At 38.1% G+C, this 26,286-nt stretch overlaps 1 protein-coding gene across 1 annotated transcript in view; it reads left to right on the top strand.

Moving 5' to 3' along the window:
* TTC29 (tetratricopeptide repeat domain 29) overlaps positions 1-26,286 on the top strand; it is a 274,748-nt gene that overhangs the window by 82,999 nt on the left and 165,463 nt on the right. Inside the window, exon 2 of the mRNA XM_085579270.1 lies at positions 8,314-8,565. The gene's annotated coding sequence lies outside the window, so the exon portion shown is untranslated. The remainder of the gene's footprint in view (positions 1-8,313; positions 8,566-26,286) is intronic.

Genomic DNA, 26,286 nt, shown 5'->3' with positions numbered 1-26,286 from the left:
CTACTATAATAAATTAAACTTTGTCTGAAACTATGAGTACTCAGCAAACCTGGCCAGATGTTTCACATGGAATGTGTAAGAACTTAGAGAGTTTGTGGTCATCAGGTTAGTTAATATTTCTGCTTAGTTCTGTCTTGTGTTATATACAGAAGCAGATATGGAATCTCATATTTAGGCAGCATTTAACTGTCTTGACCCTAAGAATACACTTTTTTATTTTTGCTATAGTGATCTCCTATTCTGCATTATTAAGCAAATAAACAACAGCAGAAAAAACAGAAAAAGAAATGAGACAAAATTATAAGGACAGTAGCATTTGTTACCCCTGTAAAGCAATGTGCACCACATGAAGCATGCACTGAAGAGGGCACATGAAAAAAAGAGCAGGCATTTTTAATCTTGATACTGCTTATCTTAATACATTCTTTACTTGCAAGCATAATATTGTTTTTAATACTTTGTGTAATTCCCTAGGTTTTTAGAAAAGCAAAGTGAAAACATTGAACTAGATTTTGTGGAATCATAACACCCCCACAGGGGTCATCAGCAAGATGGCAATCTCTGGATGCATCTGACAGCCATCTGCTACTTGAGCTAACATGTCACTGACAGCAGTAGCTGGGAGTTATTTTTATGCTGCCTGTCAGGAGAAAGGAAGAAAGGATGTGCATCCTGTGGATGTCCTAACCTCTTGCCAGGTGTGGAGAAATTTTCCCATCCAAGATTCTGGGAAGGAAGTCTTGGCTGGTGGACTGGATCCTCAAAGACTGAACCTTTCTGTCTGACTACTCCTTTCCCTGCTTCAGCCTTCCATCTCATCCTCTTCCCTGCAACTGTATTTTGTCCCAGTATTCTTCCCTGAGTCCTTCTTCTCATTTCTCTTTACCATTTGCAGCTACCTCAGTGCTCTCTCTGATTTCCTAGCTCACTTTTGGTTTAGCTCTCCCTGGGTTGCTGTCTTTTCAGCCCAGCCCTCTCCAGCATCAAATTAGATAAGCTGACATCCCTCCCAAACCTACAAGTTTCCTGTTACCTCCTGATTGCTCCTGATTTCAGGCTCTTACCCCAGCTGGTAGCACACTTGCCCTGTGCTTGCCATTTTAATTTCATTTCCTCTAGCTCCAGTATCAGTTTCTCTCACCCCATCATGCATAACAGGGTCCATTCTAAGTCTTGGACCATAGGGCATTTTCCTGAATAGGGCCTTCCCTGCAAACCAAGTTATTTTCCAGCCTGTGTTTAAGTTAAATTTTCTTCAGATCTGAAAAACTTTACATCCATTCTTCAATGTATTCTTTCCTATAAGCAGTTCTCACAGCAGACACCTTCAGAGCTGTTTGAGTGAGAAAGAAGCATAGTCGAGGACTGTCTTAGGTTCTGTCTCAAATTTTGTAGTTAAATCAGCTTGGTCATATTAAAAGGAGACAGAAAGGGGACAGCACATCTTCCATCTCCTTCCCTTCAGTGCTAGGTGTCACAGTAAGGCCAGAGGGGATGATCAGATCATCTTGTTTAACTCTCACATGCTGCTAGCCTCTATATTTCACTCCCTTCATATATATTGAAGCTGATATATTGAGTTTTGACATTCAGATGATCATAGTTCCTTAAACAAGGATTGGAAGGCCTGAGGATAAACACACAGGCTTGTCTGAGAAACAGTGTGAATCACTGCCTTTGCAATATGGATGGTGTTTTCCTGGGAGCTGACATGATGGCAGTGTGTAATACAGTCATGAGTGGATTAAGCAGGTGATGCCATAGCATGTATCTGATGCTTTCTGTTACATTTCTTGTTGCAGGGTTTTTTTCCACTGTTTTCTTCTATTTTCTTCCACTTCATCAAAAATATAAAACATTAAGGTTCTACTAATAATTTGAGTATTTGTGCAGTTTTCTTTTTTAATAAAGCAGAAGTGTGGAGCAAAATTTATTCTCATGAAGCTGAATTTTATTTGATCATCTCCTAAGTAGAGTGCTATTTAAATACTCCATTATAAACCTGCAGAAAGCAAATAATGCCACTGAGGACATTCTCTGAAAATGCAAGAAGGTTAAGGATTGTGATTTGGTAAACTTTGGTTTAGGTCAACTTATCTTCACTCTGAGAATATGGGTATTTTACTTGGAAAAGCCTTATAATATTTAGACATTGATGAGTGAGTTAAGTTAATCTAAAGAGCTCTGATTTGTATGGTTTTATGTATCTAGAACAGCAGTCTCACAGATTTCCAGAATTTGTGTTCTCTTAAAGCTGTATCATGCTTAATTTAGAAAAAATTCCATGAGTTCTGAGTGCATTCGTACACACTATTATCAGTTCAGGATCTGGGATGTTGAAGTACTTTTTGCCTTTGAAATACCCTTGCATTTATGAACTCTTTCAGAAACTTTCATTTTGAAAAATCCTATTCTGAAACAACTTTCAAATAAAGAAGAAACACAGAGAAGTTTGCTGGCTTTGTAAGAACAACAAAATTTGCATCCAAATCCTAAATAGGCCCAGCATGTTAGATGGACAGAGGAAGGTGATGACTGTGTTTGAGTTAATATTATTATTTCTCTTTTGAAAGAACACCTGGAGAACACCCCATTTGTGATCAGCTGCCCAGTGAGTATTACCTATCCACAGAACAGCCCCAGGTATGCAAAAGGTCAGACAAGAAGGTGTCCTAATCCCACCTGGCCTCAGCCTACGAATAATAGAAGGCTTTTGCTGCCCAGTGTTTGCAATGAATAGACCTGGCTGATGGTGAGGAAACATGGAGGGACCCTGAATTCCCACTTAATAGCTGCATAATGGAGACTGATAGGCAGCTTGCCTGGTGTCACATAGGAAGTTTGAGTTAGTATCAAGATTTAGACTGAGCTTGGCCATAAGCCTGGCCTTTCTCTTGCAGTGTCTCGTAGTTAACAGACTGATCTGTGCAAAGGCTGGGTATGATTGCCACCTCCTCTTCAGTTCCCTTTGAGAAAGTTACACTGCTATGAAGCAATCTTTGTTGTCTCCACCTGTAAAGGATGCACCAAGTCCCAGCCTTTGGACTCATGTAAAAGAGTCCTGCTGGAGCAGGACTTTGCAATTAACTTCTTCTCTAAGCCCTTAATGAGGGTGGGAAACAGCCTCATGCTAAGCAACTATATTCATAAGTGCATTTAACAAACAAAATAAGCAAACTTTAGCAGTGATGGTTTCAAATGTAAATTCTCATCAGGGACTCACTTTTCACAGAGGTTTCTGCCCTTTGGGTTGCCTCTGTTCAAATTTTAAATCTTTACAGCATCCTTAAGGATTCCCACTCTGTATGGAGTTGGGGTTTCTCTGCCCATCCCAGCTCCTGTGCTTGGTTTCCTGTATTTCTTAGGGTGGACTCTGCAAAATACATGAGAGTGGGTAGAAGATGCTGCTTCAGCTGCTCAGTGGTTCTGATATTTGCCGAGGAAAGCTGGGGTGTGGTCTGACTAAATGTGTCCTGTGTCCCTGAAGAATGCCAAGCTCTTGCTGTCTGGGTTAGGACTGTGCTCACTTCCCTTTATTTGCCACAAAATGCAATGGGGTTCCTGCTTATTATGCTGGGCTGTTTTGAATCTCCATTCAGAGACTCTACATTTCTCCACACATCAGCTTTAGGAACACAGCAGCACTTCACAGGGAGGACCATGTAACCCAGTATTTGTGTCTTGTGCAGAAAATTTTCCATGCCTCAGGTTTCAAAACGTGAACTGGGAACAATGCACAATTATGCAGGGGAAGGCAGAGAAGAGGAATGTTTATTATTTTCCCACACATATGCAAATCTAGAAAAAAATCATCTGGAGAAATGAGTGCTGTTGAAATAACTGTACTAATACTATGTTCTTTTTCTGTTGCACAGGAAGAGAGTTGCTGGTTTTTTCTTGTTTCAAACCCTAATCTTATGTGATGCAAATCTAATTCAGGCTTTACAGCAAAGATTTCTGATGTAGTGAGATGTGAAAATGATGGTGAATTTTTCCAATATTTCCTCATTTGCTTTCTCTGGATCTAATTGCATTTCTTACTGCTTGAGTTGTGTGCAATCTCTATAGCTGGTTTTCCTCCTGTGTAGTTGTGATCTCCTTAATGTTTCTTTTTGATGTCCCTGGGAATACTGCAAAAGGGACAAAAGTTCAGATGCAGTTATAAGGAGCTGTTTAGGGCTAAAATTTCTTGTCAAAACTCTGCATGTCCCAGACCACAGAAGTAATCAGGGGAAAAACTTTCAGAGTTTTTCTTGAAATTTTCTTTCACATTTAAACAATGGAAAAATGGCTTTGTATCACAGTAGCAATGGAGTCACTAGCAGGAATTTGAATGACCAAATGCCCTAATTTTCACATTTGAGTATTCTGGGTTTGGGTTCTTTTTGTAGGGTTTTAGGTTTTGTTTGGAGTTTTTCTAGTTTGCTCTCAGCCAAAATGCAGGACATGGACAAAGCTGAAGTAAAATGAAACATTTTTGTTTGAGAAAAATTTGGAGAGTTATTTTGCACAAACAAAAATGGCTTTATTTTGTCTGCCTGTGTTCTCAACCGACATTGGTCTTAATGGATAATAGTTTGAAAATTTTGAACTTTTCGTGTAATCAGAGGCAAATAAGTATTTATTCCAGATGTGTTTTTCTCTTTGTTTCAGTGGAAGCATTGAGGTTGCTTTATGTTGTTATTGTGGAGGTTTGCACATATACTGATTGCAAGCTACATTAGAGATGTAGATAAAAACAAGAGTAGTTTGAAGAAAACAGACATGCAGCTACATTATGTGGAAGTACATATAATACATGTGTTTTACAGGTTTGATATTTTAACTCCTGCTTAAGACGCATGTGAGTCAATCATTGCAAAGTTGGCACTAGTTTTGGAGCAACAATTTAAGGCTCACAGACTGTTGTTCTTAACTCTTCTGGAGTTCCTTTGGGAAAATTCTGTGTGTAATTCAACTGACTTTTGTGTAGTTTCAGTTGGACTTAGTCTGTGAACAGTTTATCCATGTACTTAGATGTACAGGGAAATGCAAGTGTGAAATTAGCATTCAATTAACACATTAAAAAAGCAACCAAAAAACACTTATTCATTGAAATAATGCTCTATTTATCTTAACTGGATAGTTTTGCTTTTAGAAACTTGGATGAAATTCAGCCCCAGACAGTTTGAGGGGTATTAATAGTTTTTACAGTTGTGTGATGTTAAGTTTTTCAAGATTGCCTGGTTCTTACAATGATTAAAAAAAAAAAAAAAAGGTACAGAAACATTATTGAGGATGTATTCCATTTCCAGGAGAGGGAAAAAAAAAAAAAAAAAAGGAAAAAAGGAGGAAATATATTATTTAAGGAAGAAATACATCCAGTGTGATAAAAGTGCCTTCCCACGTCTTGTGGCCAGGTGCTACGTGCATATAAATGTTTCACGTTAAGTTTTAAGATCAAGGAAGAGTCTGTGGGGAACCTTGTTTCCTGGAGATCTGCTTGCTGGAGTAGCTCCCAAGTACTGACTTCCCATTTTTTATTTGGTTATTAAGGATGAAAGGCAACATCATTTTCTAGAACAGCGTTCCTTGCATGCCATTATCTTTGTCCACAGCTATGAAACATTCATTTCTATAGGTTCATGTGGATGCTTAGCCTCACTCAGCTTAGCCACCGTGACTCCTGCTTTATGTAAGTTTAATTCAAAGGATCACCTTTATGTCGTTCTGTAGACTGAACAAAAGAGAGATGGTTTCATTAGTTGAGAAACTGACTTTTTTACATACAGCTGAGTATCATGGGTGTCCAGCCTATGTAATTCAGGGCACTCTCTGGTACTGCTGAAAAGGAAACTTTGAAAGTCTAATTTTCTGCCATGATTCACTCTGGGCAATGTGTTTTTATGTACAGCCTTACATGTGCAAATTGCCAGTATGAAGTTTTGCATGCTCCAAATATGTACAGAACCAGGAGGAAAAATGTGATTACAACCCATTTGTATTCAGCTTGCATCAGCAAATTGTCCTTAGGATTAGAAATTCCAGCTCTTACCTATTTATCACAGTGGCTCTGCATAAATATCCTTTCCAATAAGGCTTTTTTTTAAAACAGACTGGGATCATTAACAGATATTTAAAATATAACAAGCTTAGCAATTTGGGGTTTTTTACTTGGATAAAAATCCTGGTTTAACTACTTTATTTTTTAAATTTAGCTAATTATTATATTTCTAGTAAATGCTATCAACGTTAATGTTTCTGAAGTTAAAACCAGGAACTTGCCTGGCACTTGTCTCTTCAAAAAATCATCTTTAAAAAAAAAATTCTAATAAATATTTTAAGATAAGAAACTACTGCAAAATATTATTACCCATATAAATGTCAGAATCATGCTCAATCAAATGTAGCATGCTGCTGTAAGATGGGAAATGATAATCATTATACAGAGGTTAACAAGGAAAGCACAACAGATGCAGAAATTTGGAGTGAAAGAAAACCCTTCAAAATTAGCAAAATTTGGTCGTTTACCAAGGCTAGTGGGAGTAAGAGTAAGTATAAGTTATTTGGGGTTTTTCAGGGATGAAGGATCCAACCTATAGATATTTCTTCTACTCTGACCTGTGTGCTTCTGTCTCACTCTTTAATGTAATTGAAGGTACTGAAAACAGGTGTCAGGGAGTTGCTTGGGGAAAAGCTAATAATGGCAATCTGCTATCTGGAGAATTTATGCTTGTGCATTTTCTCTAATATGACACTCTTATCAGATATAAACTTAACAAGGACTAATCTATATTCTGTTCTCTTCAGAAGGTGTTACTGAATCCATTTCCTGGTGGCTCTGGGGAAGAGTAATTGTGTTGCTCAAAACCAGACACGTGGTTGATATTGTATAGAAAAAGAAATACATTTTTGCCTGAATCCAAGTTTTGTTCGCAGAACTAAGGAGCCCATACAGAAATATATTTTTGTATATGTCTGAGTGCATCTATATATATAAAACTCAAACTTCTTGATCCTTCTGACACAGACATCCAAGTGCTGCCAACTTTGAGTTTAGTTTAGAGGATAAACACAGATAAAAGCACAGTAAGCAGGGATCTTGGCAGAGGAAGGAGACAGATACTCTGCATGGTCCATTGCCAGCAGCTTTTCATTGCAATAAGTACTTCAGCCTGAATACTGTTTTTAGAATAGTTCAGTCAAGTTTCTGAAACCAGTGTAAGAGTAAGAGCTCAAAGATTTCTCACAGATTTCTCAGACATGGAAGGGAATACCAGGGAAGGGAACTCCACTTTCCCCATCTGAACAGAAATGAGCACTCATGCTTATGCTCCTAATTTGAAAATACCTCTAAGGATGTGTATGAATACACTGGGGAATACACATAATTTTGTGAATACCTTCACTGAGAAAAATTATGCATCCTAAGGGTTGTGTTATCAAAGGAGCTTGAATTAAAGTCTCCAGTATCCTCTGCTTTGATATATCTTTGGATGGCATGTGAGTTTCAGTAAAGGTAGCAGGAATAAATGTTTTCTAAACTTTCCCATAAAGCATGGCAGTACAGCTTCTGAGCATTTTAAACTAAAATTCCTCTTTTAATTTAAAGAGGCATTAGCATAGGAGCCCTATGATACACATTCGACTTTGCACTCTGCCTCAGACTCTGTATTTTGGTGCAGTAAGCATTTTTTAAATTTAAACACTTGTTATGTGGTTCATGGCCTGACATAAACTGAATATTTGGTAGTGAATTCTGATCTTGGATTCCATAATATGACTCTCTGTGACTGCAGACAACTGAATTGGGGAACAATGCAAAGGCTATGTCCTTGTGTAACACCTTTATATTTTTCCTTCCCTCCATGCACTGTCTTTATAATTTCCTACATTTATTCTGGTTTGTTTAGAGGTTTTTCTTGGTTGGTTGGTTTGTTGACTGGGTTTTTTCCTTCAGGAAGCTTTTAGATTCACTGTGGGTGTTAAACATTTTCCTTTTTTCCCCAGACTTATGTTAAAATTAACAGATGCTTTTTATTAATACTTTTATTTCTAGTATTTCCAATTTATTACTGTACACTTTCCCTCTTTTTATTGTTTCTAATCCTGTAATTTTTCTTCTCTCTTCTTGTCTATCCCATATTCTGTCATCTGACCTTTATTTTCCTTCTCTACTTCTTAAATTTCTTAATTTATCTGTAGTTGTTCCCATAGTAGGCTCTGATTTTTTTTTTTTTTTTGTTTCCCCCAAATATAGAATAGTTATATCTTTGGTTTTTATTAATTCAATCCTGAAAAATAATTTTTTGTTTTGTTTATTTTACTTTTTAGGCTCAGCTAATCCTGCTCAACTTTCACATTACAAGAGGGACAAGGTGGAGTCTTGTACTTCTGTGAAAAGATGTACAGTGTGCTGGCATTTGCCCATTCTGAGGAATAAGAATGTGCCGTTTGAAAATAAAAAAGTAAAGAAAAATCCGAAGTGAAGGATTCTGGAGGAGCCTCTTGAGAGCTGAAAACCACCGTTCCCCGATGTGAAAGACACATCATTTTCGCTGCTTCCAGGGTCAGCAGTGCTGAAAGGTAAAGCTTTTTTATCTACAGCATTTGTTTGGTTGTGGTTAATTTGGCAATGCTTTGGTCTGTTTGTAACTGTGAACTTCAAATATGTGTTCTGAAAGGGAAAGGGAAGTTTTAAAAGTAGCATTCCTGCTTGGAAAGTGTACACTGAGGTAGCCAGAGCCTGGATTCAGCTGGATGCACCCTCGTGCTTTCCCTGCAAATAATAGTGCCTGGTCATTAACACAGTGAGTCACAGTAATGTGTTATGATCTGATCTGGCATTTATAAGGAAATAGAGTGGCTTGCCTTGGATACCTCTCCTCCAGGTCATTTGTCCTAGTGATAAAGAGAGTGCTTGCTCCCCAGAGGAAGCAAAGCTGCCCATTATGTCAGCTCACACCCTGGAAAAGGCCACTGATTCCAATGCCTCTGTTTGAGATGTGCTCTCTAAACGGGGTCAGTGTTATAACTGGGAGGGGGGAGCAGCTTGAGCTGTGAGTGAGTGCTCAGAGAGATGGTGTAACAGATGAATAAAGAATGTAGACAAGCGGGCTTGTTTTATATTCACTTTTAAAAAAATACATATATAATGATTTGTTTTTTGGATCATTGATTTATATGTCAGACAGATGAAAAGCAAAATTTCGATGATGCCTTTATCATTATTCTGACAAGGACTGCTTTTAAGTTAAAGAGTGATAAAGAATGCCAACTTTTGACATTACTAGAACAGCCCTATCAGCTTTAATTTTCTTTTGTTTTCTTCATGTCAAAGAAAGGCCATTAGAGATAAATTATGATCTCAAACTGATTAATCTAGTGACACGCATTTTTTTTTTCCCATAAATTACCCCAGCCATGTACTAAAGCAATATATAATCTCAACGAGAAGCGAGGTACAGAAAGTAGAAATCTCAAATATCCAACGTCACCCATCTTTAGGCCAGGGGTCCTGAAACTCTGGGAGAGCTGCCCGCAGCCGAGCTCTGTGTCACACTGCACAGGTGGATGTGTGGAGCCGCCCGCTCTGCCTGCCTGTACTTTTGTACGCCAGGCACCGCTAGAGTGTGCTCAGTCACAGATCAGGAGCACACTCCGTGCAGCACGGGGAGGCTTCAGGGATGCTGAAAGTTTATTTTTTCCAATACATTAGGGAGCTAGTACTCTTGTCATTATAGATCAAAGTTAACTGACCTCACGGCATTAGCATCAGTGTACTTAAAGAGTTTATACATAAAACTGGAGAGTTTAATTTTGACCAGCCTATGTGTCTACGCTGGTTTCACATTTCAGGTGAGGAGCAGCTGTGCAGATTTCATGTAAAAGTTTGTTCTTTGGCATCACATTTGGGCTTTGATTTTTGCTGTTCCAAAGCTGTAGTTTCCCCCTTTTTTTTATTTTTCTTTATTTTTCTTCTTTCTACTAATTGACCAATTTGATGAATGTCCAGCCATGGTGTTTTCTATAAAACATTATTGACAGCTAAGAATAATTTGCACCTCTTTAGCCAAGCATAGTCTGTATTTTCAAAGGCTTTATAAGCATTACCTGAATCAAGCATTACCCAATCGAGAAGGCAAATATTATTCATGTATTTTGACAAGAAAACCAAGCTAGAAATCAAAATCAGATCATTTCCTTGTGACCACAAGACTGTGAAAAAGCCAAGACAACATGTATCTTTTGACATCTATTCCTGTGCTCAACCATAAAAATGCCTGGGTTTTTCCAAATATGTGTATGATTAGCATTATGATTAAAGAGTTATGATTAACACTCTTTTGGGAATAGATAATATGACTTCTTTATATCTGTACTAAAAGTTTTCAAGCATAATTTATCATCCTGATTATGTTATAATAGGACTGACACAAAAAGAGAGTACACAAAAAAAAAAATATCCTTCCTGCAGCCCATTTATATGCTAGCACAGATACATAAGACAGTATGTGAAGTTTAAGAGAGAAACAAAGAACTGGCTAGAGAAGATGCTGGGAAGCTCAGCAGAAAATACAGAAAATGACAGGGAGAAAAAAAGGGAGAAAAAAATGAAGAAAGATAAGTAAGGTTGGATTTATTTATACCCACAGCTAAATTATATATTATAGATACAATATACAGCATATAATAATTAGATTTTATTTAGTAAAATAAGGACATAGAGCCTAGAACCACCCAGATTTGAAACAGAAATAAATATCATGTTTATATCACAGTATGTAGAGTCTGCTGTCAGTCTACCCTGTTTTAATGCATAATGGTAATGGAATGGAAATATCCTGTATGTTTCACTATCGTGATGTGATGTGATATAACAGTGTGTGTCATAGCATGTCATATTATACAGAGGTTATAAGAATTGAAATATTTGGAGAGAAAATTAATTGAGCCATGAGTAGCAACATACCTGTAGAAGGACAGAAGCTCAGCATAACAATGCCAGGCAGAGAGTTATTATAAATATATTCACCCTATATTTTAGCTTGTAGACTGTGTTTGCAATATCCTCTTTCAAGACTTTGGGATCACAGAATAACTTTCAGTGTTTAGTCACTTTCTGCACCAGTGATTCCATCTGATGGGGATTCAATTGATTTTTCACATCTCAGCATAAGAAGGCCCAGACTGTGCCCTCTTGCCTGCGAGTGTTTGGTGGCACCAGCAGTAAGGGATGTCAGGAAAAATGCTTTTAGGAAAAGAGCAAAGAAGATGCAAATACCACAGAGAGCTTTCAGGTTTCATGGAACTGCAGACATTTTTTATCTGAGCAGTTCAAAATGTGGATTTTACACAGAAAGAAGCTTTGCCTGGTTAAAATACCAACTTTTTACTTAAAACATTAAGCAAAAGTATGTTACTGTCACTTAACTGAAGCTGCATTCATTTTCTTTTACATCTGCATTTAATACTCAACCCTTAAGCATGAAATTAATCCATATTATTTTCTTAATCCTGTTAAAAGATACTCCTGGGAAGGATATCTCTCCTGTGAGGAGCAGGTTAGAGACAGATGTGGGAGCAAAGCAGTTGATGCTATGTTGGGTAAGATTTTGCTTCCTAAATGTATTGTACCACCAGGCAGTATATTTGTATTAACTGCATTTAGTTGCTGTCAGGGCACTTTAAACTTCTGGACAAACGGAGAAGAATAATGTATTCTCCCTGCGTCCTTGCTGCTCTCCTTTGCACCTCTCTGATCTCAGTTTCCTAAAGCAAAATGCAAACAGTCAGAGGCCAGTGGAACTGTAGTGGCATTGTCTGTTAGTGAAATGAAAATGTGCTGGGACCACCAGGAACAAGCACACTGAGAAATATCTAAGGTTTGGAACTGGATATTATCCATTTGGTGAGGTGAGGATTAAGGGGAGGAAGAAGTAGTGGAATCTATGTGATCATGGAAGCCTTGAACTTATCCAAAGAACAAAAAATGTCCACTGAAAAATCATGCATATGAATACTTTAACTTCTTTTCCCAAATTCATTTTCCAATCAAGTCAGGTCTTGGATTTTCTCTGAAGTAAACTAAGGCAGATTTTTTTTTTTACCAAATGATCAGTGAACTAACAAAAAATAATCATGTGTTATGCATAGTTTCACTGAACAGCAAGACCTAAAGGGTCTGGACACAAAAACTACACTTCGACCAGGTTCCATTTTGTCCAGACTTCTCTCTGATAAATCTGAAAGATAAAGCCACAGTTCTGGGGCCTTAGAAAGGCAAACTGAAAAGCTGACACTATTTAGTGAGAGCTGGGAAGCTTACATATTTGAATGGGGGTGAGGCATTTAATAATTGCGAATCAAAAGAAGTTTTAGCAGCAACCAAGATGATACTATTAGGAAGGAGTATAGCTCTCCCTGGAATGAGAGTCATCCTAAGCTGTATGTTAAAAGTAAGAAGACAACCCAAAATGAATGCAAAAGGGGATTGATTAGGAGGAAGAATTATGCCCTGGAGGTTAAAAGATGCAGAACTGAAACAAGAATGGCCAAAAACTGTGTTAAACCAAACTTTACTATTCATTTTATTTCAGTTCCCTGAAGAGCTCTTCAGCTTTGCAAACAAAAATTGAAAAAGGAGAAGAATGCTCATCCTATGTCTTTTCCAAGGAGCATGCTAACACTTAATAGAGAGATATGATGGTGGCTTTAAGCAACATTTCATACACCTGAGAGCACATCCCTTGGAACTGAAAAGTGTTAAAGTGTCCCAATACTTCCTCGTGCTTTCTTCCTTTGCCAGAACCTGCACCACTGAATATTTTGGAAGAACCTCTTCAAGGGGCTTGTTTTATTTGCTAGAGTATCAATAAATATATCTGAACACAAGCCCTCTGGCTTGCCATTCAGAGAGTTAGGCTGCACGGGACTTGCATGTGGCCTTGCTGTTTCAAGGAGAGAATTTGAGACTGAAATACTGTTTTACACATGTGCCAGGTGACACACCCAGACTTCATACCCATAGGGGCTCTCTCAGAATGAATCTGTGGGTACAGACAGAATTAATTGTTATTGTGATTGCTCTAAGACAATAATATGAGCTTCTTTGCCACTGAAAGTGGATAAAAGGATAACATTTTATCCTTTATTTTCTCTTAAGAGTTTTCAAATGATATTGTAAATCCTAGTCAAGGGAAAACAGTTTAGTGGACTGCAAGCTTTGATAAACCATGAGCAAAAAGAGAAACTACCACTATTGATATTGCATTATTTCTATAACATTTTGCAACAAGATCTTATTCTTGCTCTTTTTCGCTCTCCTGGGTGTGTCCTCAAGTTTCCAGCACAATTGCAAATATTTTTAAGGAAGGAGCAGTACTTCAGCAGCTTCCCAGCTTTTGTGATATAATCACAGTTTCTTCTGCCCTGGTTCTTGTCTGTAATGTGCTCTTTCTGCACGTGTGAAAGAATAGTGGATTAAAGTGAACTGGAACTATAAAACATGCTTTGTAAACAGCATCATTTCAGCAATGCTGTTCATAATGTTAAAGAACAGGATTTGGAGGGTTTTTTTTCTTTGTTTTATTTGGGTGTTTTGGGGGGTTGTTTTTTATGAAAACAGTGAGCTTCTGAAATGATCATGCAAATATCATAGATATTCCAGCACATCTATCCTTCCTGAGCTCCTATTTCTCTGAAATCCATATACAATTTGACTGGGTTTTTTTTCCCCTTTATTTTCTGCCCTTAAATCAAACACTCAACACATTCAAAACATATCAGTCCTTTGAATCTTCCTGGAAGACTCCCTACTGTGCTCTCTGAATTTTTAAGCCTTTCAGCCTCTCATACAACAAGCATGTTTTCTTCCAATGGACACGTGCACAGCACAGTCTGTCGGATTTTCCCCAGCATTGTCGCTCACAACGAACTTCAGCTTTGCTCACATCAACTTCTTTTTTGAACACTGGGAGTCAAAAAGGTCTTTCTCAATGAGTCCTGGAACCATAATTTCTGCCCTGGAAGAATAAATGAAAATTCCTGCAGCCCCTTGGTTAATCTTTGCTCACATTCAGCTTTGCTTTTGGGCTGGAGTCACCAAGACAGGCAGTGTGGTTTTTGTTTTAGCCTAGCTCTCTGTGCTTCCTCTAGTGATCCAGCCATGTCAAACACTTGCTTCTGAGGGAGGAGAGCTGGAATTTCCCACGTGCCTCACAAAACATTTAATGAAGTGTGTAGCACAACCATTTCATTACAACATATTGTGTACTTTTGCCTTTAATAACTGCATTCCTCACTAAGATGTCTCTATAGCTCTCAAAAATGAATTACAGTGGTATTATTTTTCTCAGAATATATTTTTCCATGACAAGAATAGCACTTTCCTAAACTATTGTATTTATTAGCAACCTGTTACCCTCTGACACTACTGTCATTTTCATCAGCTTGATAAAGTGAGTATCATTTAAAATCTCTTTTAAAATTATTAAACCAGTTCTAGTGGTTTCCTTGTTTTTGTTTTTTTTCCCCTTTAAATTCTGATTGGATGTCAGTCCAAAAATCAGATTAGCTTGAGGGTGAAATCATTTCCTCTGATGGTACAGGGGAATCACACTGTCTGGAGAAGAACAGGCTGACTTAGAAGGTGTTGTCCACCTTCAAGCCAAAGTATGAAGCTCTGTGCTGCTCTACTGCTTCAGCTTCAGGAAGAGCTGCTGCTTTTGTTTCTTTGCTCCTTCATTGCTTTTGCACATTCCTTTCATCTACTGCCCTTTTCTGGCCACTTAAGATGTCAAGTTAAAGATCAAGATTGTATATAGATGGGGAAGGAAAATTTGTTAATTAATTAACTTTGTTCATGGCTAATGAATTTTACCCTGTTAGAGGGATATTGTCAAATCACAGAATGGTTTGGGTTGGAACAGACCTTAGAGACCATCCCACCCACCCTGCCATAGGCAGGGACATCTTTCACTTGATCTGAGCCCCATCCAGCCTGGTTTTGAACACTTCCAGGACTGGGCATCCACATTTTCTCTGGGTAGCCTGTTTCAGAGCCTCACCACCCTCACAGTACAGGATTTCTTCCTAGTATTTAGTCTCAACCTATACCCTTTCAGTGAAGCCCATGTCCCTTATTCTGCCACTACCTGCTCTTGTGAATAATCCCTCCCTATCTTTCGTGTAGGCTCCTAATGATGGCACCAGGGAATTTATCCTTTAAAAGAGAAAACAAAACATAAAAAAACTGATTAATACATTGCCTCTCTGTACCTTACAGTAGCTCTGCCATAAGTAATCATTCCTAATTTAATAAGCAAGTTTTTTAAAACAGTTAAATAGTATTGGTGGACAGAGCTGTGAATTAGTTACCACTGGCACCTCTTAGCTAGGCTGTGGAATTAAAGGCAAAGAGATTGAACTGCCTTTTGATCCGAAAGTCATCCTTCTGAAATATGCTCTTACATCTTTGGAGAAATCATGTGTGACCTAGTTGCAGTGGACAAGGGTAGTATGCAAAGTACTTCCAAAGAGGTCCTTTCAGTTCAACCCCCTGTAATGAGTGTCATTATGAAAAGCCTCACCCACTGTGGAACTCAAAGGAGTTAGAAGAGTTGTGATTAAAATAATTTCATTTCTCTTACAGTTGCATAAAATTCTCAGAACAAACTATTTATTTTTTTAAATTCTGGCTTTATTGCTGAATCTTAATTCTGTCCTTGGAGCAGCAACCAGCAATTCTACATTGAAAAAAATCAGTAGCAAAAGCAAACTTCAATTAGCCTGATTGCAAAGTTTGTCCACTGCTATTGTACCTCAATATTTTCATACTTTCTGCTGTCTCTTTCAATTAATTCCTGCAATTGAAAAAAAAAAAAACAAAATTTTGATTATTTCCTATAATTAAGAATCAAGGAATTATATCCATCAAATAGAGAAAGAAAGAAATCAAGCAAGCAAACTGTGTAGAGAGTTTCCCCATGCAAGTCAGAGTCAAAGGGGATGTGAAAGCACTGGATTACTCCAAGTCTACCAAAAAATATAAATTTGCTGAGTGGATGGTACACATCAGCTATAAATTAGCATCTTTAGGGACAAATAGACAGGAACTGCAGGAAACAGCAGCTTTTTCACTTGCAGGGATGGCAGTAACAAAGCTGAAAGAGATTTCTATAGATCATAAATAAATATGATAATATCTGGGAGATCTGTGCATATTTCTAACCATTTGTTTTCATGCTTTGTAAAAACTGAAACCAAACCAAAAATAACCCAGTTCCTGAATATCAAATAGAACTAGTCCAGCAAACAAGAAAATTGCTGAAATCCATCTGAAGGTTATGGGCTTCAGCAAGGGGGTGATGGAAAGGAAACCTGGTCCAGACAGAAGGCTTAGTTAGGAGTATCAAAATGGATCTCAGGACTTCTTCTCTATAATCATGACAGCTATTCAAAGATGCTTTCTTTTCATTTTTTTTCCAAAATGGAGTAGTATATTTGTTTTCCCTTTCCCTATGTTAAATTCCTTCATTTCCCTAAATGAAGTACTTTCTTCACATTGCTTTTGATCCAGTCAGCACTTCAATGGTTTTTAATCTGTATTTAGCATCCTGAAGGCTTTGCCAAAAGTGCTTGACACTCCTCAGCAAATCTAATACTGAATCTTCCCCCCTCACTTGTGACCTGAGTCCAGAGAAGCTCTAGTTGAAACTAGAGAATGTGAAGCCAATGTTTCTGGGTATTTCAAGTAAGATAAAGGTAAATTTCCATTTTAATGTAAATGTAACCTTGCCCTTCACCCCTCCCCCTAAACCCTGAAACCAGCAAAGAATAAAATACCAGAGGAGTTGATCTGAAGAGTTACATCACTCAAATGGTTCTCCAAAGCAAGGGAGCAGCTCAAATACAATTTTAGCACCTCTGCCTTTCAGAACTCAGTTGGATGTAATGTCTACATCAAGGAACTGACAGAATGAAGCTAACTGGTGTGAAAAAAATCCACTCCTTCTGAAGAAGCTTCTAAATACCAGTTGTCTAAATCTATTGATAAGCAGGGATGCATTATTAATGAAGCCTGCAGCCTGCCTAGTGCTGCTCAGATGGTTCAAGCATTTAGTAGGAAATATTTCTGTGAAGTGCTGCACAGAATAATGACAGTGTCTGTCTTAAATCGAACAAATGACTGTAGCAAGCTCTGGGGAGGCTCAGAGCAAGCAGATGCTTTCCAAGTGAAAGGCAGTAGGGTACCACCTGCTGTAGGCAGGCAGGCAGGAACAGTCCACTAAATATTGACTTGTTAATAATTCAAGACAACAGGAACCCCTAGCTCTTCATGGATGGCACTGCCCCTTCATCATGTGGCTTTTCATCACCCTAATGAGCTACTTGAAGAATCAGACACTGAAATGTCTTGCAGATATTCCCCAAAGACTGGGATTCAAGCTGCTGTAATTCTCAATAAGAAGTTTTTGGCAGTACACAAAATCAAGAGAATTTTAAAAATGGCAGGATTGGTGCTTTAGCTAAATATTGCTCCTTGCTGTATAGTGACTCAGACTGCAGCTTGTACAGCTCCTGGGGTAGAATGTCTGCCTTTTGTGACATTTCTGTGGCTAAGAATAATTGACATTCCAGTTTATTAAGGGTTATATATCGATAGTTTTATTTGCAACAAAGAAAATCTACAAGAGATTACTTGCAACAGGGATTCTTAGTCAATACTCTCTAAAAATGTATTAGTATGTGTTTGAGACCCTCCACAATTCCCACCTCCATCGTGGATGTAAAAGCAGCATTTTCAAATGAAGACTCTTCAACTGAAATATTTGAAATTGAATAAGCTTTTAAAAATTAATTACCCCTCAAAGTCAGCAAAGCTCCTTTGCAGACTTTGTGGACATCTTGGTTTGCTATCAACAGCAGTTTGTCCTGCTGTATCACTGCAGTTTATGATGAAATGCAGGAGCTCCTGTGTTTGTAGTACATATCATGGTGATTGGTGCTATTGCTTCTCTTCAAGATGCAACATTAAAAGAACCTTCCTATTCATTCCCTAGTTTTGAGTCAAGATGTTTTGCTCCCCCAAATATGTATTTTTTTTTTAATTTTGAAATTATGTTTCTTATTTGCACAATCTTCCCAGCTCTCAGAGGGTCGCCACTTTGCAAACTTCACTAAATATTTTGCTGCATTAATCAAGCTAAGCTTCACTTCATTAACAGTCTTAATAATTCAGAGTGAGATATGGTAGGATTTTTCATAAAGCCAGTGATTATCTATGAGGAACTTAACCCTGAGAAATATAAAATTACATTATATTCACTAGTGTTGCTCTGGTGTGCTTCCTTTGTGTCACAGCCAGTGAAAATGCCTCGTGGCCTTCCAGCACTGAGCACAAAGCTGAAGTTGGAAGTGCCAGGAGTGTGTGTGTCTTTCTCTGCTGCACTGCCGAGCTTCTGCTTATGGCTTCCCATTTTTTGGTTGTCTTTATGCATTCATAATGTTCAGATTTTCCAGGATATAGAAAATTATCTGGACTCCCTTGTGCAACTGTCATTGCCACACTGAGGCAAATATTACTCTTCCTTCTGCCCCAAAAATGCAATTGTTTCTGCTACACAAAACTCCTGCACTTTGTATGCAAAGGAAATGCAATATGAGGTTTTACCGAAGTTGTTTTTTTGTTGTTGTCGCTTAGACAAAAACCTGTTTTACAATAGATCAGTTGTCTGATCAGATATTTTTGCTAGAGAGTATAATTTCTTCTGCAGCTTAAAAATCTCTCTATCCTGTTTGCTAGTTTTGGGATAAACTTCAAATGCCAGAGCATTGGCCTGCTGGGGTGTCTAAGATGTCTCTTTCTCAATTTTGCTTAGTGGAGATTACTGGTACTTCTAAAAATGGTGCATATTCCCTGTGACCTCATATAAGATAAAAAAATGTCGAAACTTCCCATTAACAGATACATGTAAAACCAGAACCAGATGTGTATTTGCATTATGTAGGTATCTGCAAAACTTGAAGATACTGGCAGATGAGAATATTAATTCTTATGTATTTGCTTGCATGTTAATTTTGCATGCAGATTATGCAGAGTTTGATTCAAATCTTTTGGAGGTGGCCACAGGTGCTAATATTTTGTAATTTGATTTTTTAAATTTTGTACTCTGAAAAAAAAAAGTATTTAAAAGCCAAGATCAGGGTTTAGACTACAAGAGAATACAGGTCACAGACCCATGTAAGAAAGGAAGTTAACTGGTCTCGTTCTCAGAGCTCATTTTCTTTGTGGGAACAGCTGTTGCCTTCCTGTTCTTTCTCCTCAAACTTGAGCAAACAGATAGGAATTAAAGCCCATTAGTAGGCTGCAATATACCTAATTTTTATCCCAACCTCTTTGTCCCCTCCTGGCAAGAAGAGAAGTTGTGTTTGTCATAAGGGCAAAGATAAATTATCCTGTAGGTTCCATGGACAATTTGAACATTTAGTAATATTCAGCTATGTTGTTCAAACAGAGAGATAAAATAGCTTAGAACTGAATGTTTTTACTTTATGCTAATAAATCCAGATGGATAAAACACAGGTGACGAGCTGTATGGCCAACCATCATTTATAGTGAACCACCTGGCACCTGCGCAGAGCTGTCTGGATACATCCTGCCTTTGCAAACAGGAAAGCAAAGGAAAAAATTGTAAGAAATTTTCAAGTCAGAGACTGAAAATTTCGTCCCAAATTTTATTTTCAAATAGATGTTACTTTCAAGGTATATGACTACAAAGTGGCACCTACATGTTTTTCTTGCCTACAATGGTATTACTAAACATTGATCACCTTTCTGCTTTCTAAATTAAGTGGTGGGATAAACAGCAATCTGGTTTTCTCAAAATATTGCTATGTGTTGTCACATCCTGAGTTGTCAACAGAATATGTGACACTGTGGAGGAGCTCTGTGCATGCAGTTTGCATGTTTCAATATGCTGCACGAGTAGGAGCAATAAATTGCCGAATTCCTCAGCAACACTGCCAAGCAGACAGGATTTAAGGAGGAGAACATAATAGTGTGATTCAGGAGCGCCTTTGATCACTGGAAACTTAAGCTTTTGAAATATCTTGCAACTGGCTATCTTAGAATGAAATTTTTAAAGGCTGCAAGGATCTTAAAGCCTTCAAAGGTGTGCTTTCTGTCAAAAATGTCTGTGATTGCTCTGCTGTGTGAGGCTTTGCTAACAGGAGAAATGCTTGCCTGTTACGTCAACATTAGCATGCCTGAATGCCAGAGAAGTGCTGTCAGTAAAGGAGTTTTAATGGCCATTGAGCTCTGTAGCCCTTCCAGGGCCCCACCAGTGCAGCCAGCAGACAATATGTTGGGGTAGAAGCTACAAGGGTCTGGGAGAAAGCACAGTTGGCAGGCAGGACTCTGGCCAGCACTGAATATCTGTTTGGAATCAGAAATTCCATAGGCTGCACCATAATTAAGTCTGAACTAGACACTTCTTAAAATGTTTCCCTGTGTTCTTAACCAAGAAGAAAGTAAAGCCTTCATTTTCCAATTGCTTTAGTATGATCAGAAACAACACTCCAAAAATCTCTACCAAAACATCAGAAGAATCCCAACACACTCTTTGCAAAAGGCTGAAAAGGGAACAGAGTAAAATATGCCTTTTTATTAATTCAAACTTCTTCTGTGATTAAAATTGTAACTAGTTTTCCTCTACAAAACCAATTTTGCTTCATCTGCTGTTACTCATGTGAGTGCTCCTTTGACAGAGGAGAAAAAAGCTGGTGGGAATTCTGCATTGTGGCAGCAGTGGCAGCAGTGCATGAGATTGCATCTCCTTGCCGACACTTACTGACCTGTTGGGGACTATAGTTGCTGCTCCATTTTAAAAGTCTCTATCCTGCCCTTCCTCACATCCCAGCTGATTTTATTACTTTTGCTTCTCTCTGAAGAGAGACTATTGCTACAGAATGCAGTAGGTTAGGAATGCATCTATTCAGTGCCACCTCTTAATTTGATCTCATTTTTCTTTAATTATCTGGACTCACCATCTCCAAGACCAAGAATATGCTCAGAATTTATGCTATTAGACATGCAAACAATTGTGCTGATTTTTCAAATAGGTTGACTAATAGGCTGAGGGACTTTTAAATGGAAAAGGACTGAGCTGTTCCACTACCATACCTGGAAGTACAGCTCAACCTGTTGCTAATCGGCCTGTGTCCTGATTCTACTGCTGATTCATTCTCATGGTCTTGGTCCCTTCTTCTCTTCCTCTCTCAGCCTTCGAGGTTTAGGGCCTCATTTAAATTATTTCCATGGACTGAATTGTATAAGCTAAAATGTACAGTGAGACGAAAATCTGATTTGCTGGCTGAAGAAATGAATCACTAAGATTGTAATGCAGTCCTACTGTAAGAACTCACTGGGAGGGTGTTTTGAAAGGGTGCTCTGGAAGAGCTACCTACCATTTAAGGAGGACAAAATTTCTCCTGACCAATGCTTGTTCTCCTGACCAATGCAGATAAAACCATATGGATGGAAAGTTACAGTCTCAATTAAGTTAGAAGATTTATGTTCAAATTCACTTTTTTCCATATTTGTTAAACAGTAATAGTTCTTGGATTTCTTCTTTATTCAAGTAAGCAAAATGAAGCAAGGAAGTTATGTGGACTAAAATTGTTGGTACCTAAATGTTCTGTGTAAGAACCTTTACAGGAATGAGACTCTTACCTTGTGCAGCTTTGCAAGAGTGTAATGTGAGGAAAACATGCCAGACACTACTGCACCCATAAGGAAACAGACCTTCAGAGTCTTTCAGCCTTAATTTGCTGACCAGCAGAAGTATATGGATGTAAAGAGCAGGAAGCCATTTCTGCACAGGTTTTTGTCAAGAGAGCAAGAGTGGAGGGTGTGATGCAGTATAAACATCATACAGAATACATTAGCTCTGACTATAGATAAATGGATTTTATCATCAGTGGTGTTACAGCAGTAATGGCCTAAAGACAGAAATAAGGCAAGGCTTTAGAAAAAGAAATCTTCCATTAGGTGTCTATACAGAACAGCTTTCAGGTGCATAGGTCTCTTCCTCATACTTCTATAACAAGGCAGAACCATTACCCACTGCAGCAAGGGCTGGAGCCCTGAGACCTGCTGGTTAGTGAGGAACATCCTCCTCTAGTGAGGCCACCTTTCACCCACAAAGAGGAGGAAACAGCAAGTGGACAGGATCAGGCGTCTTCCATGCAAAAGGAAACTAAAGCTCTGGAAAAGCTGATAAATGCCAGGATGTAAACTTTATTAAAATCATTTACATTTAAAACATTTTTTAAATCCTAGGAGATTTTTGTTTACAGTGGCTATGTAGTTTAGTGTAATTGGTTATTCTATCACCTCAGTCATGTCGTTCTGGTTTGAGAAATGCTGTTTCCTGCTCTAGAAAATGACTGCTCTCTTTTCCAATCATGAGCAAGCTGCTGCCTTACTGACACCTCCCCCCCCCTCTAGTTTTTCACCAACTGATTGGTTGCAAGCTACCTTATAATGCAGTGGGAAACTTGCTGTCACAAAAAAACACAGGTGGAGTACTCTTTTCATGATATAAGAGGGAAAATATTCTGAAACCATTATCAATCTTGTTATATTAGACCTGAGATCACATTATGTTAATTCTCTCTGTTTCATTTTCTTTTTTTTTTAGCTTTTGCTAAAAAATCACTTGATTGCAAGTTTCAGAAGTGACTGAATGCTTCTTTCAATTAACTGATCTTTCCAAATGATCTATTTTAATACTATTCTTCCTTTCCTTAGTAACATTCACTATTTAATATGACCTTTAATAATATGCTGAGAAAGAAAATTTTAATAACAAGGCAATTGGTCAGTGAGAACATGGCCATGGTATTTAACCTGGTTCCATGTTCTAAAATATTCTCACCAGAAGAAGTAACCTTATTCCTTTTTTTCTGATTTTCCTTTTAAAGAACTAGTGCATTTTTAAGTACATCTTAAATAAGTTTGTAATTTTTGGCATCTTAAGGTGCCAGAGCAGAGAAATGAACCATAAATGAGAAACATCAAAAGTAACTTAGAATTTTTTTAATATTAAAGCGATGAATCACAGGCCAAATTAACAAGTAAAGGAATCCAGCTATAATGAAATCTTTTTTTATAACATAACACTTCATTATAAAGGGAGTTTTTCTATAATAGTAGCAAGTGTAATTACATTTTTATATATAATTAGGACATTATTATCATTTCACCATATCAAAGTTCATTATAAGACATCTCCAATGCATTTTTCATAGATCAAAAATAAAAAGAGAACAGGGGTCCTTCAATTAAAGTGGTATAAGGACATCCACAGAGACTGAGGGAAGCTGATCAAACAGCTTAGCCCAAAAGGGACCAGGTGGAAACTCAATGCTGCTCTGGCACAGGGAAGTTGTGTTTTTACATATCCTACTTGTTATTAATTATACTCTTCACCCCTCTCATTTACCACTACATTGTTTGAGAGACAAAAAAACACTTTTAAAGTTGTAAACCAACTTTATATCCATATGGAAGATATGAAATACCATATTAATTTATTCTATGAATCTGAGTCTTGAGATCTCCTCTACCATCTTGTGCATGTAGCTGTTATGCCCAGGAAGGTACATCTCTGTCGCCAGGACATGCAGCTGGAATACATGGGAGGTGATCTATTTTCTAGATTAGTTTCAAAGTGTTTAGGTTCTCTTTATTTTCTGGTTTGAAAAATAATTGGACTCTTTCCTCTTTCAAAAATCCCTTTCTTCCTGAGTAAGTGAGGATTAAGGACTGTTCTTTGGCACAAGAACAGTCAAATATCATGTTGGTTATTGGACTGTATATTCCTCAAACACAAAACTATGAACTATGCATGGTTTGATTATGCCCTCTTACTTCCCCACTCCTGTAGGATTTGGTTTGTTGATCCCCTCATAGACACAAATTCCTGTATGTTTTTCTAATCAACATAAGGTGTGTGTTCTCTTCCACCTTCAAAATGCATGTTAAATTTTTCTGGCAGAGCTGTGGGCTGGACAGTGTTTAATTTTGAATTAGCATTAGGCTGATGGTATTATATGCCATTTACCTGTTGCTTTAGAAGCAGGAGATAGGTAGGTTAAATCACAAATAGAGTAGGAAATGGAGTGTTTCTAGTCTTGTTTCAAGCAATACATTTCAGACCTGCATTTTGGAGAATACTTCCTACTAATTTCTGGATCTGGCAGAGGCTGGAGGTGAAACCCCATCCCACACTGCCAACAGCCCTGACTGCCCACAGCCCTTCTGCTCTCCTACCCCAAGCTGGCAGGGAAATGCACCAGTCCTGCAGGGCTGTGAACAAGCTCAGTCCTTTAGAGCAGCAGTGTAACACAGGTATAGCATCCCTAAATTAAAACAGATGGATGTTCTTATGTTTAATTCCTTCACTTTTTGACTTTTTCCTTTCTTTTCTCTCCTTGCAACTTCAATTATTTTTTTCCGTTTAGTTCAGGATTATCTTCTGTTAGCTTGTTTTCCTGTTCTCACTTCCTCTGGACTTAAAACCCTTCTACGCAGCCATCTATAGCCAGGTATATTATCCCCATGAATTTGCTACATATTACCAGGATTTTTGTCCTGTCAGGACAAAAGATAAATTAGTTCAATTGTTAAAAAATGAAATAGCATTTTTAGGAATCTTCCAGTTCTCTCCCAAAAGGAGAAAAGACTGAGATGGCAAGAAAGGGATGACAAAATCTGCAGACCACCTATGCACACATGTAGACAACTTCTATAAGTAACCACAGGTCTCCACTGACCTCACAGTTGTCTTCCAGGCTCTCTGTAACAGCATAAATGACTTTTGAAACAGGTCTAGAAGGAAAATAATATGGGGCCTCAGCTTCAGGTTATGTTGTGTCTCTTAGTCACTGACACAAAGGCCTCTGTGAAGCTTTTAGTTCCTGCTGCTATTTCAAAAATACAGAGACTCCCTTCCTTATCTACCAAATCAGCAAAAACACAAGCATGAAAACACTGGTTGCTATGTAGTGCCATGTTACTGGGGTTTGGATGATTTAGGAAATTAAAAACCAGTGAACTAAATAGACTGTATTTACTGAGGGACTTCTTTTAATTGATCAAAAGAAGGAAAGCTGTCACTTCATCTTAGCAGTATCTGGTAAAAATCAGGTGAATCAGTACCAGGAAAGAATCAGGTGAATTACCGTTTTTAATGCATCATAGCATACAGAGAGTCAGATGTTATGTAAATTTCCTATTTTATTAATCACATGGAGCTCAATTGCTTCCTTGCACTCACAGCCAGGAAAAAAATGGTAAGTGGAAAACTCACAAGCTTCTTAAACTGCTGCTCTGCCTTCTCTCCACAGCACTCTTTGTCTTGTAGAGTGACTTCATTATTTGAAAAAATACAAAAATCATTTTTAGAGGAAAAAAAAGACATAAAAATGATTTTGTAAGGAGCAAAAATATGTTAAACCAGCCATGAGAGGTAGAAGATTAATCTTCTTATCATTATATTATTTCATTTCTGGGTGAGTGAGGCAGCAGGTGATGTTTATGATAAGTCTATGAAGTGTTTGCAACTGGATGTCGTGAGTCTCGGCTGCAGCCTGGGCAGCTGAAGCCAAATAATCCCATTACTGTAATGCTGGTCCTCACTGCAGGGCCCACTGCCCCAGGTTCATCAAAGCACTGGCCATGGCTGCAAGATTTCAGCCTGGAGTGATCCATGCCTGGAAAGCCCAGAGAATGAACAAGGTAGGCCCTTGTCTGTTTGAGAGGCTGTAGATATCCCCATAACCACTCACCACTGCAGAGCCTGACTTTCAAAGTATTTATGCAGCAGGTATTTGGCCTTTGGCCTTTCCTGTAAAAGATTTTTTTTTTTTGCACTTACATAGATACCTGATGGCAGCACTGTGGATTTCTGGTGCAGGAGTGCTGAGCTAGAGGAAATCAAATCTCAAAGACCTCAGCAAGATGCTGAGAGTCCAGTTTCTTGCACTGAAACTTTTAACACTTGGACTTCTACCTGATATGATTTGAGTTTAGTCTTCTATGACAATGAGCACTGACACAACTCAGTTGCAACTGGGAGAGAGGCCAATATTTTAGAGACAAAAAAGGAGTACAGGAGGAGAACAGAAAGAGAAAATATGGACTTAGGCATCCAGAATGCAAGGGGCCCAAAATGAAGACCTAAAAAAATGTTTAAGCAAAACTTCTGTCTTGGTTTTTCCTCTCAGTAAAGTAAGGGTATT

The sequence above is a fragment of the Lonchura striata genome, chromosome 4 (genome assembly GCF_050655825.1).
Source record: "Lonchura striata isolate lonStrDom1 chromosome 4, ASM5065582v1, whole genome shotgun sequence".
NCBI classification, from domain to species: Eukaryota; Metazoa; Chordata; class Aves; order Passeriformes; family Estrildidae; genus Lonchura; species Lonchura striata.
The sequence above is the reverse complement of the archived record's forward strand: the minus strand, read 5'-3'. Positions and strand labels throughout refer to the sequence as shown.